The sequence below is a fragment of the Triticum urartu genome, chromosome 7 (genome assembly GCF_003073215.2).
Source record: "Triticum urartu cultivar G1812 chromosome 7, Tu2.1, whole genome shotgun sequence".
Taxonomy (NCBI): Eukaryota; Viridiplantae; Streptophyta; class Magnoliopsida; order Poales; family Poaceae; genus Triticum; species Triticum urartu.
The window spans coordinates 282,703,014-282,718,007 of NC_053028.1; positions in this window are offsets into that span (position 1 = coordinate 282,703,014).

The following is a 14,994-nucleotide window of genomic DNA, read 5'->3' on the forward strand; positions in this document are numbered from 1 at the left end:
CGTGAAGATGGTTTGGCCAATCTTGAAGCTGAGTTTTGCAAACCCATACTGTTGGAGGAGATAACAGCTCCTGTATATATATGACGCTGGTTTACCATGTAAACCGTGCCGGGTTATAATAAACACCATGTTACTCCATAAGAGGATGTTAACAACATGGATCAAACCGGTCAAATAGCCTCCGGATTGACGTGAACTGTGTTCCTTCAATTGAATTTTTTTTTTCGGTTTAAGAAACACAATGAAATGCAAAAAAAATCCTTCAAAGAAAATTGTGAAGCAAAAGAAAAGTTTTATTTAAGTTGTTCAAATGGCGTTACCATGGCTAAACACGACCAAGTTCCCGTTAGGTGTAACTATGGTTCTAGTCAGCCAGGTCCCCAGATGAAATCGTGGCATTTATGCCTACCAAATGGCGTGGTCAAGGTTCGGGTTCGACCAAGCCCCCAAGTGATTCTGTGGCCTTAGGCCGACCAAGAGGCATGACTGGTTCAGACATGACCAAGTCCCCAAGTGATCTGGTGGCTTTCGCCTATCAAGAGGCATGGTATTGGTTCGGACACGACCAATCCTCCAAGTGATATAACACGATGCTTTTAGCAAAGCGAACTCAAGGGGTAAACCGGAGGCCGCTTTAGAGCAACTCCGTGTAACCTCACATGATGTAAAAGAACGGACACCCCGCTTTAGCTGAGGTTCCAGTTTATTATATTTAATCATAATATATACATTGTCGTAATATGTACATAAGTATAGCCAATGGCTCAGGTGTAGTAAGGCCAAAGATGAGCTATATTCCACGGCCTGTTAGTTTCCTCCTCTGATGTACGTGAGTCCTTATGCTCTCGAATATCAATCAGATAGTATGACCCGTTGTGCAGATTCTTGCTGACCACGAAAGGCCCCTCCCAAGGTGGGGATAGCTTATGCATATTAGTCTGATCTTGGATGAGCCGAAGCACCAAATCTCCTTCCTAAAAGGTTCTGGTTTTGACCCGGCGACTGTGGTAATGACGAAGAACCTGCTGGTAAATCGCCGATCGGGCGGCTGCGATGTCACGCTCTTCATCCAACCGGTCCAAAGCATCTTGCTGTGCTGTCTCGTTGTCCGCTTCAACATAAGCCGTGACACGAGGTGAATCATGGCGGATATCACTTGGGAGAACCGCCTCCGCTCCATAAACCATGAAGAACGGTGTGTATCCTGTTGATCTATTGGGTGTTGTATTGATGCTCCATAGCACAGATGGTAACTCTTCTACCCAACAACATGGCGTTCTCTGCAAAGGAACCATGAGCCAGGGCTTGATACCTCTCAAGATCTCTTGATTAGCTCTTTCTGCTTGACCATTGGACTGTGGATGTGCCACTGATGAAACATCGAGCCGGATATGCTCCCGTTCGCAGAACTCCTTCATAGCACCTTTCGATAAATTGGTACCTTTATCTGTGATAATACTGTGTGGAAAGCCAAACCGGAAAATCACCTTTTTGATGAACTTAACCGCCGTGGCCGCATCACACTTGCTAACCGGTTCTGCCTCCACCCACTTTGTAAACTTGTCAACCGCCACCAGGAGGTGGGTCTTCTTATCTTTGGACCTTTTGAAAGGCCCAACCATATCCAACCCCCAAGTCGCAAATGGCCAAGTAATCGAAATCATTCTCAATTCTTGAGCCGGTACATGAGCACGCCTTGAAAACCTTTGGCAACCATCACATCGTCTGACCAGATCCACCGCATCAGCATGAGCAGTTAACCAATAGAAACCATGGTGAAACGCTTTAGCCACCAGAGACTTTGAACCGGCATGGTGACCACAATCTCCTTCGTGGATCTCACGCAAGATTTCACGGCCTTCTTCAGGAGACACACATCGTTGAAAACCCCCTGATATACTGCAATGATGCAACTCGCCGTTGATGATAGCCATGGACTTGGATCGCCGGATTATCTGCCTTGATAGAATTTCATCCTCTGGCAACTCACCCCGGTTCTTGTACGCCAGGTAAGGAAGCGTCCAATCCGGAATAACATGAAGAGCCGCCACCAATCGAGCCTCCGGATCAGGAATAGCCAAATCCTCTTCACCAGGCATCTTGACCGACGGGTTGTGCAGCACATCCAAAAAAACATTGGGTGGGACCGGTTTGTGCTGAGAGCCCAACCAGCTTAAAGCGTTTGCCGCTTCATTTTTTCGCCGGTCCGATGGTCCACCTGATAACCCTTGAAATAACCTGCGACAGTATCCACCTCACGACGATATGCTGCCATGAGTGGGTCCTTGGAGTCCCAAGTGCCAGACACTTGCTGAACCACAAGGTCCGAGTCACCGAAGCACTTAACTTGACTTAGATTCATCTCCTTAGCCATCCGGAGACCATGGAGCAAGGCTTCATACTCGGCTGCATTGTTAGTACAAGGGAACATTAAACGGAGAACATAACAAAACTTATCACCTCGTGGGGAAGTTAATACGACCCCAGCCCCCGAGCCTTCCAACTGCCTGGACCCGTCAAAATGGATGGTCCAATATGTATGATCCAGTTTTTCTTCAGGTGCTTGCATTTCCATCCAATCATTGATGAAATCAACAAGTGCTTGAGACTTAACCGCTGTCCGAGGCACATACTTCAAACCGTACGGCCCTAGCTCTATGGCCCACTTTGCAATCCGGCCAGTTGCTTCCCAGTTCTGGATGATATCTCCCAAAGGAGCAGAACTGACTACCGTAATTGAGTGCCCTTGGAAATATTGTTTAAGCTTCCGGCTTGCCATAAATACTCCATACACCAGCTTCTGCCAATGCGGATACCTTTGCTTGGACTCAATGAGCACCTCGCTGATGTAATAGACCGGACGTTGAACTGGATGCTCCTTACCTACCTCCTTTCGCTCTACCACAATTGCTACACTGACCGCCCGAACATTAGCAGCTACATATAGCAGTAACGGCTCCTTGTCAACGGGAGCGACGAGCACAGGCGGATTGGCCAATTGCAGCTTTAAGTCCTCAAATGCTTCATCAGCAGCAGAACTCCAGGAAAACTAATCCGTCTTTTTCAACATCTGATACAAAGGGATTGCCTTCTCACCCAAGCGACTGATAAACCGGCTTAGCGCAGCAATCCTGCCTGCCAAGCGTTGAACATCGTTGATACACTTCGGTTTAGCCAGGGAGGTGATAGCCGTGATCTTCTCCGGATTAGCCTCAATTCCCCTATTGGACACTAGAAGACCCAATAGCTTGCCCACCGGTACACCAAAGACACATTTTTCCGGATTAAGCATCATCTTGTATGTCCTCAGATTATCAAAGGTTTCTTTCAAATCATCAATCAGAGTCTCCTTCTCCCTGGATTTAACCACGATATCATCCATGTAAGCATGCACATTACGTCCAATCTGCTTATGAAGACAATTTTGTACACACCGTTGGTAAGTTGCCTGGGCGCTCTTGAGCCCGAAGGGCATAGACACATAGCAGAAGGCTCCAAAGGGAGTTATAAATGCTGTCTTCTCCTGGTCCTTAACTGCCATTTTGATCTGATGATAGCCAGAATACGCATCTAGAAAACTTAAATGCTCACAACACATCGTAGCATCAATAATTTGATCAATACGGGGGAGGGCAAAAGGATCTGCTGGACAAGCTTTATTAAGATCCATGTAATCCACTCACATGCGCCAGGTGCCGTTTTTCTTGAGAACCAGCACCGGATTGGCAAGCCACTCAGGGTGAAAAACTTCAATAATAAAACCAGCTGCTAAGAGCCTGGCCACCTCTTCTCCAATCGCCTTGCGCCTTTCTTTGTTAAACCGGCGGAGGAACTGTTTCACCGGTTTATATTTAGGATCCACATTAAGTGTGTGCTCAGCGAGTTGCCTCGGTACACCTGGCATGTTAGAGGGTTTCCATGCAAAGATGTCCCGATTCTCACGGATGAACTCGATGAGCACGCTTTCCTATCTCGGATCCAAGTTGGCACTAATGCTGAACTGCTTGGACGAATCGCGAGGTACGAAGTCAATAAGCTTAGTCTCTGCTGCCGATTTGAACTTCAGGGCCGGATCATGCTCCGTAGTTGGCTTCTTCAACGGAGTCATGTCCGCCGGATCAACATTGTCTTTATAGTATTTCAACTCTTCGGTGGCACAAACCGACTCTGCATAAGCTGCATCTCCTTCCTCGCATTCCAAAGCGATTTTGCGGCTTCCGTGAACCATTATTATCCCCTTATGACCCGGCATCTTGAGCTGCAAATATACATAACAGGGCCGGGCCATAAATTTGGCGTATGCAGGTCGCCCAAACAGGGCATGATATGGACTTTGGATTTTCACCACCTCAAACGTCAATGTCTCTGACCTGGAATCATGATCATCCCCAAAGGCCACTTCCAGAGTTATCTTACCAACGGGATATGCTGATCTGCCAGGCACTACACCGTGGAATACTGTATTAGACGGTTTGAGATTCTTATCTGTTAATCCCATACGACGGAAGGTCTCATAGTACAGGATGTTAATACTGCTCCCTCCATCCATGAGCACCTTGGTGAACTTATAACCTCCCACCTGAGGCGCCACCACCAGCGCCAACTGACCCGGATTATCGACCTGGGGCGGGTGATCCTCTCTGCTCCATATGATCGGCTGTTCAGACCAACGTAGATAACGGGGTATGGCCGGTTCAACAGAGTTGACCACCCACCTCTGAACCTTCCGGTCTCACTTGTCCAAGCTAGTGGTAAAGACATGGTACTGTCCACCACTCAACTGCTTTGGGTTGCTCTGATAGCCCGACTGCTGCTGCTAGTTGTAACCACCCTGGTTGTTCCGATTATTTTGACCATTATTTCCGCCCGGATTACCATTAAATCCTGAACCGGAACTTCCTCCACCGTAACCCGGCCCGGACCCTGAGCCATTGCCAGATTCATGATCATACCGGAAATTATTAGAATTCTTGAACTCCTACATAATAAAGCAATCCTTCCAAAGGTGGTTTGCTGGTTCCTCCTTCGTCCCATGTCTTGGACAGGGCTGGCTTAACAGATAGTTTAGGCGGTTTGGGTTAGGGTTGGGTGTCCCACTACGATTTCTTGGTCTACCCTTGCGTCGCTGGCCATTGTTCTGTGCGTTGGTATTAGTCACAAAGTCCATGTTACCATCCGCTTTACGCTTGCCTCCTCCGCCATTGCCTACCCAGTGATGCTTCTGATCTTTGGCGCTGCTGTTCTTCTTTCCTTTCCCTGTCTTATCATCATCAGGTTCGGGATCCTTGGTACTATCAGAATCAGCATATTTCACCAAAGCGGCCATGAGAGCCCCCATGTCGGTGCAATGATGCTTCATCCGTCCCAACTTCAGCTTCAGGGGTCCAAACCGGCAGTTGCCCTCTAGGGTTAATACTGTGGTGTCAGCGTTGATGCGGTCTGAGGAGTGCAATACTTGTGAAACCCGGCGCACCCAATGAGTCGTTGATTCTCCTTCCTCCTGGACGCATGCAGCTAAGTCCACTATCGACATAGGCTGTTTACAGGTATCGTTGAAATTGCTGATAAACCGGGCCCGTAATTGGGCCCATGAACTGATAGAATTAGCCGGCAAGCTTTTTAACCAGGTACGGGTCGTTCCTTCGAGCAACATGGTGAAGTATTTTTCACACGCCGCGTCATCCACATCAAGCATCTCCATGGCCATCTCATAGCTCTCCACCCATGTCTCTGGAGGTTGATCCGCCGTGTAATTTGGTACCTTGCGCGGGCCTTTGAAATCCTTGGGCAGGCGCACGTTGCGTAAAGTGGGGATAAGGCAAGGCACACCCAATGAACTGGAAGTAACACCAGGTTCAGTCAAGGTGGTTGGATGAACCGGTGTGAGCTGCCGAGACTGATGCTGTGCGGCTAACTCGGCCTCCCTGCGCGCGGGCCCGGTCCACCACTCCCTGAGCGTCATCAGCACCACCCGCCGGGTTGTTGTCCCGGGGTGCCCCACGTCGTTCATTACTCGACACTACCGGTTCATCCATATGTCTGCTATAGCTCCGGCTTGGACGAGGGGTCGAGTGGATCCGGTCACGGCTGTACGAGTATGCTTCCTGCTGGGCCAAAGCGGTCCTCAGAAGTTCCTTGACCCGCCGTGTTTCTACTGCTTGCGGTGATTCACCTTCAATTGGAATGGCCTCCAGCCGTGTAGCAGCGGCAACAAGATTGTCCATTGGGTTGGAGTAGTGACCCGGGGGCGTTAAAGCAGCCTGATGTACAACGGTGTGTTGACGAGGCGGGTCGATCTGACGAGGCTGAACTGGTGCACTAGTCCCAGGGGCTACTGCCCGGTTCCCCTCCAGCGGATCGCCGACTCTTGGCCCTGGAGTGTTGAAAAGGTCTCTGGCCTCGAAAACCGGAGGTAAGCGGGATCGGTGCTTCCTCCTCATGACTTCATGCGATGCGCTCTGGTCTAACATAAGCCTGTAGGCCTGTGCGTCTAAAGCAGCCCGCTCTGCGGCCATCCTGGTGTCCTCAGCCGCCAGATCCGCTTTGGCCTAGGTGATCTGTTCCTTTACCCTTGCAATCTCCGTATTGTGAACATCCTGGTCTGGCGGATTAACTTCCGCCATAAGCACAACCAACGCCTCAAATAGCTCTAATAGGACCTGAGCCGGTGGACACACAGGGCCTCCTGCCCCGGCGGCCGTCGCTGCTGCTGAACCGGAAATCGTTGCCGCAGCTGTCGAAGAATGAAGCACTGCTTATGTTCCGGCCATGAATATTCCAACCCGGTTGGGCAGATCAGAGGGGTCCGGAATACTGTCACCATCGGAACAGCTCCCAATCCGGCCATCTTGTAGCTGATAAAGAGATTCGGTTTCTTCGGTTGAAGATTCCTCACCGGAACAAACGGCAGTCGCCCCGCGAAATCCCGATACATCCTCATAACTTCCTCCATGGATGACTCCCACGAAGGCACGCTTCATGGCCGGTCTAACCCGGGCGGATTGCACACGCTGAGCCGTCTCGACGAGGTCGGTGCAGATGTCCGGCTCAGGGCCCGGTTCACCGATCTTGCCAATGAAAATGTGAATGCCACCAAAGGGGACCCGGTACCCGTACTCAATTGAGCTGGCCTCGGGGCCCCAGCCCGCGTCGTCGATGTAGAGCCTGCCGCGACGACTCTTAGTCATCCGGCCTACAGCGTAGCCCTCGAGTCCTTCAAAGCGGCCCTCCAAGAACCGGAAACCATCATGCGATAGCCCCACGGTGGGCGCCAGCTGTCGTGGTTTTGACACGGCAGATGTCCTAGAGAAAGGAATTAGTCGTGGAGCCATCGCGACTGGTTAGCTTGAAGGGGTTAAAGCGGACACAAGGACGCAAGAGAGTTTATACTAGTTCGGCCCCTTCAAGGAAGGTAAAAACCTACGTCTAGTTGTGATGGAATTGATGGGGTCTCGATGACTTGGGAGCAAACAAGCTTTGCCTAAGTCTCAAGTTGTGGTCGTCTGTCCTTGAATCGCCGCCGGGTTGTCCCCTTATATACACGGGTGACGCCCGTCGGTCCATAGAGTCCCAACTCCGGTTCATACTCATATCCGGGTTGGTCTCTCCTTATTCCTAACTTACAATACAAGTTTACATACCAAGCCGGTTTACGGCTACAGGTCTTGAACTGACTACAGGCCTTGGGCCCCTATCTTCCTCCTTGGGCTTTAACACCTTTGAACTACTGATGACGTTAACCCGGCCCGGATAGGCCGGTTTACGCCCAGTAGTAATATCCCCAACAAATGGTGAGCATGCAAGTGTCAGAAAAAATGAAGAGAGAAACAATGTCTACACGCGCGTGTGTGTGTGTGTGTGTGTGAGAGAGAGAGAGAGCAAAATCTCAAAACAAAAGGTGCTCTGCTGGAATCCCATTGTATGTATTCATATGGTTCCGAAACTTGAGTTAACCTTAGGCATATGTGTGAGAGACATAATTATACTTTGAGACATTAGTGGCGGTGGGTGGGCGGAATTAAAGGGGTTGGCGTGTTCGACAGAGCGAGCGTGTGTGTTTCTGTGTGAGAGACTTGTAGGACGGGGTAGAAAGACAAATTCTAACCTTGACGGAGGGAGAGAAATACATGAAGTGCGCATGTGTTATTCCGATGCCCACGGAGAAATGAGATATGTATGCGTGTGAGAGAGATTGCACAATTCATTCACGTATCACTATCTAGCGATCGTGGACGTGCATCGCTTGAACATAAATCAATATATACTTCGTGTTGTGGCCAAAGATACACTATCGATTTAATGCTATAAAGATTAGACACTCGCATATCACATTGTTTTCTAAATAATCCTTTTCAATTGTGCATGTCAAATTTATAGTGATGTTTCTTCAAATAAAAAATGTAGCTACCATGTACATGCACCATTGTTAGTCTTGGATTCAAATCCATTAGTCTTGGATGATTTAAGGTTCTATTATGAAGTAATATACGTAATATCATATATGAATTCAACATCCATTTCTTTTTGTGTGCCTCTACAATATCCATTTATTTTGTGGGACTACAATATACATTTCTTTTTGTGTGCCTCTACAATAACCCGTCAATGCATTATGTTTAAAGTAAATAACCTATGGCACTAAATTATCTATTTACACGAGAAATACATAGGCTGAGCGTTTGATCCCTTTTTTTGTGAACACGCCTCTACACCCGTACGATTGTTCGCGCCCGTGTGAACATCCAAGTTATCGGTGCATCATTCCGAGTTAGGCCTCCTTTGGTTTGGAGGAATTTTGTAGGAATTTCATAGGGTAGGATTTTTATAAGAAAAAATCGTATAGAGCTCTTTGGTTTGTAGGAATGGAATCCTATTCCTATGGAGGAAATCTTCCTATCCTCCACATTTCATAGGAAAATAAACATTAGCCTAGACTCAATGGAAAAAATCCTATGATGTGAAACAAAGGACATCTCCTTTCCTATTCCTACTCATAGGATTTGAGATGCATGTCATATCATTTCCTATGACTATTCTATTCCTAGAATTTTCCTACCCTATGACCCAAAGGAGGCCTTATTGTCTTTTTTTGGGATGGACTTCACACCAATTATTAACTTCTGATGCATGCCCCGTGTACACAGTCTCGCATGACCTTCTCGCTAGCACTATCCAAAATTAGTTGAAACTGGATACGAACGATCCCGCTGGCGGCAAAATCTCCCGCCTCCTTCTAAAATTTCCGCCACCTAGTCTTTAGCATGTGAAATTCCCCTTTTGTCCTTGTTGCACGGAGAACAAGAGTTACAAATACCACCCTCATTTACATAATAGGTCGGGGCTGCTCTGGTAACTTCCGGTTCCCCCCACCACACAGCACCCCCATTTCCTCTTCCCATCCCGCAAAAATGACTATCTCCATATCATGAGAGCATCTTACATCACGCCGTCCGTACTTCATCGGCCTTTCTACCCCTCCCCTCTCGAAACCCAAGACTGCTCATCCACCGGCATACCAGAGCCCATTCACTGCTAGCGGCATCCACCTCGCCGGATATGCTTCCCCGGCCGCATCTACCCCTCCCACCTCCCCTAGAAACAAGTAGACTACTCATCCACCACCGTACCACAGCCCATTCAGTCTCGGCCTTGTCCACGGCGCCGGATCTGCTATGCCGGTAGTCTCGTCAACCGTAACGCATCTGTAGTGGCTCCTTCGTACTCCCCACTGGAGACGCTTCGTCCACACCCCCCGGAGCCACCCCATCGATGGCCTCTGATCCTCTTTGCCAACACCTTCCTCAACCCTAACAGAGCCGCTTCGCCGGCACCATCGTCAACCCTACCAGAGTAGCTTCGCCTATACCATTCTCAACCCTTTCGGGGCCGCTTTGCCAACTCACAAGTCCACGGCCTCAGATCCGCTTTGTCGCACCCTCGTGCAACCTACCGGAGCAGCTTCTGACACCCCGTCCTTGGCCGCAGATCCGCATTGTCAACACCATCCTTTACCCAACCATCGTTGCAGTTTCACCAACGCCCTCGTCCACGGCCTCAGATCCGCTTCGCCCACACCGTAGTCCCCCCCTACCTGAGCCGCTCCACAAACGTCCTACTCCACGGTTCTATATCTCCTTACCAGACCCCGACAGCCAGCGCAGTGTCATCACCCTTGACGTTTCTAACCTGATTCCCACCGTCTGGCAAGATGCCAAGCACCTGCCACAGCCTAGGTACTTGTCACCTTTAAACCCGTCCAACATCACCTGCATGATGTACTTCAAATATACTAACAGGTCACTGTTACATGTTATGCAGCTGGCAAAAACTACAAGGACGATGTTTCTTCTGGATCTAACAGCTTGGCCGACCAAGATCCTGGACTGAGGCATTGCTATGATCTTGTAAGTGCGCCTCTCTCTCTCTCTCCCTCTCTCTCTCTCTCTCGTATTGTTGTGTGCCTGCCAGCGTGCTTTGCTAGGATTTTCAACTAGTGATCCCTTTGTGCAGACAATGATTTGTACTACTGGCTGCTAAATTAGATATGTAGATGTCATACATGATACTATCTCCGTTCCTAAATATAAGTCTTTCTAGAGATTCCACTATAGGCTGCATATAGAGCAAAATGAGTGAATCTACACTCGAAAATGCATCTATATACATCTGTATGTGGTGCATACTAGAATCTCTACAAAGACATATATTTAGGAACAGAGGTAGTACATTACACAAAATCGTAGGTGGCATGTAGGAATTCTAGTGCACTACATTAGACTCCCTTAGATGCCTGCTATTCCAGCAGACAGAGTCATGGCTAGTTTATGTTACGCACACAATCGTTAATTGGTGGTTTAAATATGCGCAAGGGATATGCAATGTATTATCATGTAGAGATGTCTGAAATTTTCTGTGTCAACTTGTAGATAGGGTTACACAATGAAGAAGTACAAGTTGTATGTGGCAATTTCATGGAACATCGAAAAAAAGGAGAGGCATTAGTGAGCCTATACAGTGTGCTTTGGTAGGTTACTTCGGCCCAGTTCTTTTGTAGGATTCTCCTAGAATCTGCGCCTCTCTAGCTTCTCCTAGAAGCTTTGAACCCATTTTGTTTTATAATCCTACCTAATTAGACCCTAACTAGATAGGATTGTAAAACAATTGGGGCTCAAAGATTCTGGGAGAATCTGGGTAGGGGTCAGATTCTGGGACAATCTGGCAAAAGAACCGGGCCTTCATTGCAATCATCGTGACATGTTATTTGTATGTCAGTTCTATTGGCCAAGTTTCTTAGGGATGGTTATTACGAGTTATCCTAAGAAAATAAGCACCTGTGAATATAAGCTCCAGGTAATAAGCCAACCAGTTCTTTTCATTGCCTTCCTTTTCAACTTATCTTTGGTATGATAAGTTAAAAGTCTAGATTGCATTATATTTTGTCATTTTGCTGCCCATATGTTTGACTTGCAAACATGACAAATTGAGCCCAGTGCAGTAATTAATATGAAAGGAAAACAGACCATCAATATTTGTTCAAAATGCAAATACAAAGATACCATCTACTTGGCACAATCTACTTTGGTCAATATCTTTCATAGAGATCCCATTGCCTAATTTAAACGAAGAATGCATGACCCAAATTTAAATGAAGAATAATTATTTATCAAAATTCGATGGTCCAAGTGGCTGGTTATTATCATATATCAGCAGCAGCAGCTCATATCAACTCATCATACAGCAGCGGTAGTGTGCAATTCATGATATACCAGCAGCAGCTCATATCAATTCATCATATAGCAATAGCAAGAGCAACTCATAGCAATTCATCATATAGCAGCAGCAGCAGCTCATAGCAATTCATCATATAGCAGCAGCAGGAGCAGCTTATATCAACTCATCATATAGCAGCAGCAGGAACTCATAGCAATTCATCATATAGCAGCATCAGCTCATAGCAATTCATCATATAGCAGCAGTAGGAGCAGCTCATAGCAATTTATCATATAGCAGTAGCAGGAGCAGCTCATAGCAATGCATCATATAGCAGCAGCAGAAGCAGCTCATAGCAATTCATTGTATAGCAGATCAAAATGAAAATTTGGAAAAAATGAGAGGAGATCCTCAACTTGTTGGATGAGCTCATCCTTAAACAACACCTCAAGGCCATGGCTTGGGAGGAGGGGTGGGGGAATGAGGTGCCTTCTGTCACAGTGTGGCATCAGCCATAGTTTTGCGACACCCGCCGGAGTAGTGCGTTGGATGGACCACACTGGAGTTGCTGCTGGAGACCATGAGAATGAGGGGCGGTGCCAGAGGGAGGAGGAGCCGGGGAGATTTGGCCCTATCCAACGGCCATGTAGCCTAGCTAGACAAAGCATCGTTGAGGACCAGGCCAGATGGGACTAGTGGTGACGGCTCGCTGGAGGAACCCTAGCGCTGCAGGCAAGGGATCGAGGTACAGGGAAAGGGGAGAGGAGATGCAAGTGGACAGGGCAATGAACGCTTGCATGTTTGTTTTTACTTGAGGGTCAGCTATGACGCAGGCGTGAGCAGTGGCATTTTGAGTGTAGTACAGGCAGACAACAGAGTCATTTCACTATTCCCTACACTTCAATTTTTAGTGAGCTTCTACTCGAAACACCCCCTCCAAAGAGAAATAAGTTAAGACCAATCCCATAACTCAAAAATGACTTCTTTACATCTTTTATGGCTTATTTTGACAATAAGCTCCGAAAAGGCAGAATAGAACTGGCCCTTAACCTGCCATTCAATTGTGCGTGCAATGATGAATCACTCCTTCCTTCTATAGTGTACATTTATGCATCATCACACATGACAAAACCTAATACATGTGCATTCCATTGGACAATCTGGAATATGCAATGTTTATGTTAGTTCATACGTTGCACATGATGTTTAAAGGCCCCTTAAATCTAGTCAGTCAAGTGATGGTCTTTAAGCCTCCATCTTTGCTTCTTTTCTTGATATGTAAGATTTGCTCACACATCTATTCAATTGCTTGTTTGTATCAGCCAGCCATACTACGACTGTTTGCTTTGATTATTTGCTGTTATTGACTTAACACTCTAACAGAGCTTCTCAATGATTTAGACACTAAGGGCCGCTGTAGTAGGGGCTTGTCTAACTCATAGGTGACATAAAGGTTTGGCTATACACTAAAGTAGGCTCTCCAAGAGTACCTAGATATCCAGTTCGAAGGTATGCCTAGTTTTTACAAACTGCACACATAGTAAATGCTCATTTCATTGTGTGCAAGTGCAAGAGATGTGGCATGTTTCATTATGTGGTGTTTGTTTTGTTATAATCTCATCCTTTTGTGTTGTTCGCACACTGGAAAGTATGCATATTTATCTTCCAAGGAGATGAGTAACTAGTTTGTGTCACCTTGCATAGGGGGTGGAATGAAGATAAGATTGAGGATTTCCAAGTACAAGATGTTAGGAAGGAGCCTTGCAAGAGAAGGAGGAGCAGCGCTGAGCCTGTTCAACCAGTTAAGGTAAGTCACTATATCCAACTCAACAGTTCAATTGCTTGTTTGTTTCAAGCATACTTAATTTGATCTTTTCAATTACTTTATTTGTCCTTGGTTAATGAGATGCTCAAACAATGATGCTTTATGTTGGGTACTTGTATAACTATTTGTTCACATAATTAAAGGCCTTACCATTTAATTACTCTGGCGAAGTGTGCCTGAAGCTTTGAAGTCTATTAACCAACTATTACTGCATGAGGCTCACAATCTAGTTTATACTAGGCTAATGATTGCATAGTTTTGCTTGCTGTAGTTGGTTTTTATGAATCCCTCTTCTGTTCATTATGCTCCCTAAGACTTTAATTGAGCTACAGAATGGCCAGCTGCTTGCTTACTTATACGCAATGTGCTATCTAAATTTGTAACTTGTCTGTTTTTGGATTTGGCCCCAACATCATACTCCTCTAGTGAGCTAAGAGAGATTTCTGTATGCAGGCTGCACAAACTACCATTTTTGTAATTTTAAAATATCACCTGCTTATGGTTCATGACGTGTAACATTATTGTTAGTCCTGTTTTCCATCTAAAAAATAGTTTGTCTTACTCGCTTCACTGTTGGAAATATATTTTTGCCCTAATCATGTGCACTTACAGAAACATTTCAAGATGAAGTGACATCAACACAAAGATCTGCGAGCAGTGCAGCATGGCCGTTACAAATGATTATGGATTGGAATTGGAATGTGATGATGTTCTCAAGCATCAACTAGAGGTGGTAAGACAACATGTACATGATTCTCAATGTACAATCAACAAGTTGAGACTGGACTTGCAGGTATTAGATGCAGGCGTCAAAAAAATGAAACGAGACACTGAGGTAACCATGAAGGAATTGGAGATTTTGCAGACTGAAATTTGTGCTATTTGAACCAATCCTATTTTTTGAAGAGATTATAGTTCAAATTGTAAGTTTTGTTGATGCGTGTCCATGATGTATGAGCTTTATTTGTCTAGTGTATATAATTTGCTGTTTGTGTACGCTTTATTATCACTGGTGCCGAACTATAATGCCAAGTGGGTATATTCGGCTGTAATTTCTTTATTGTATAGTGTAGGATTATTCTACGTTTCTGTACCTTAGTCTTTTTGTATAGTGTATGTCTTTTAGAGGCGATAGGATATAGTAGGATAATTCTCGAATATGCTATATCGTTGAAACGGGGGCCAACACGCCCCAACATTTCCTCAACGCCATACAAACGAACAAACATGTGTAGTTAAAGCAGGCCTTAATTAGGATGGTCAAAATAATATTTAGTGGTTCCCAAATGATGTGGCCCACCGTAACAATGGCTCTTAGGAGGCCGTTAACATGCCAAAAGCTCGATAGGGCCGTATAAATGGAAATGGCCAGCGGGCCTCTAGCAGGCCGAAATAAATGTTAATTTTTCTCGGCCCTTTTACTTTACAGGTCAGTAAGAGGCCGAAAGTGTTATGGGCCA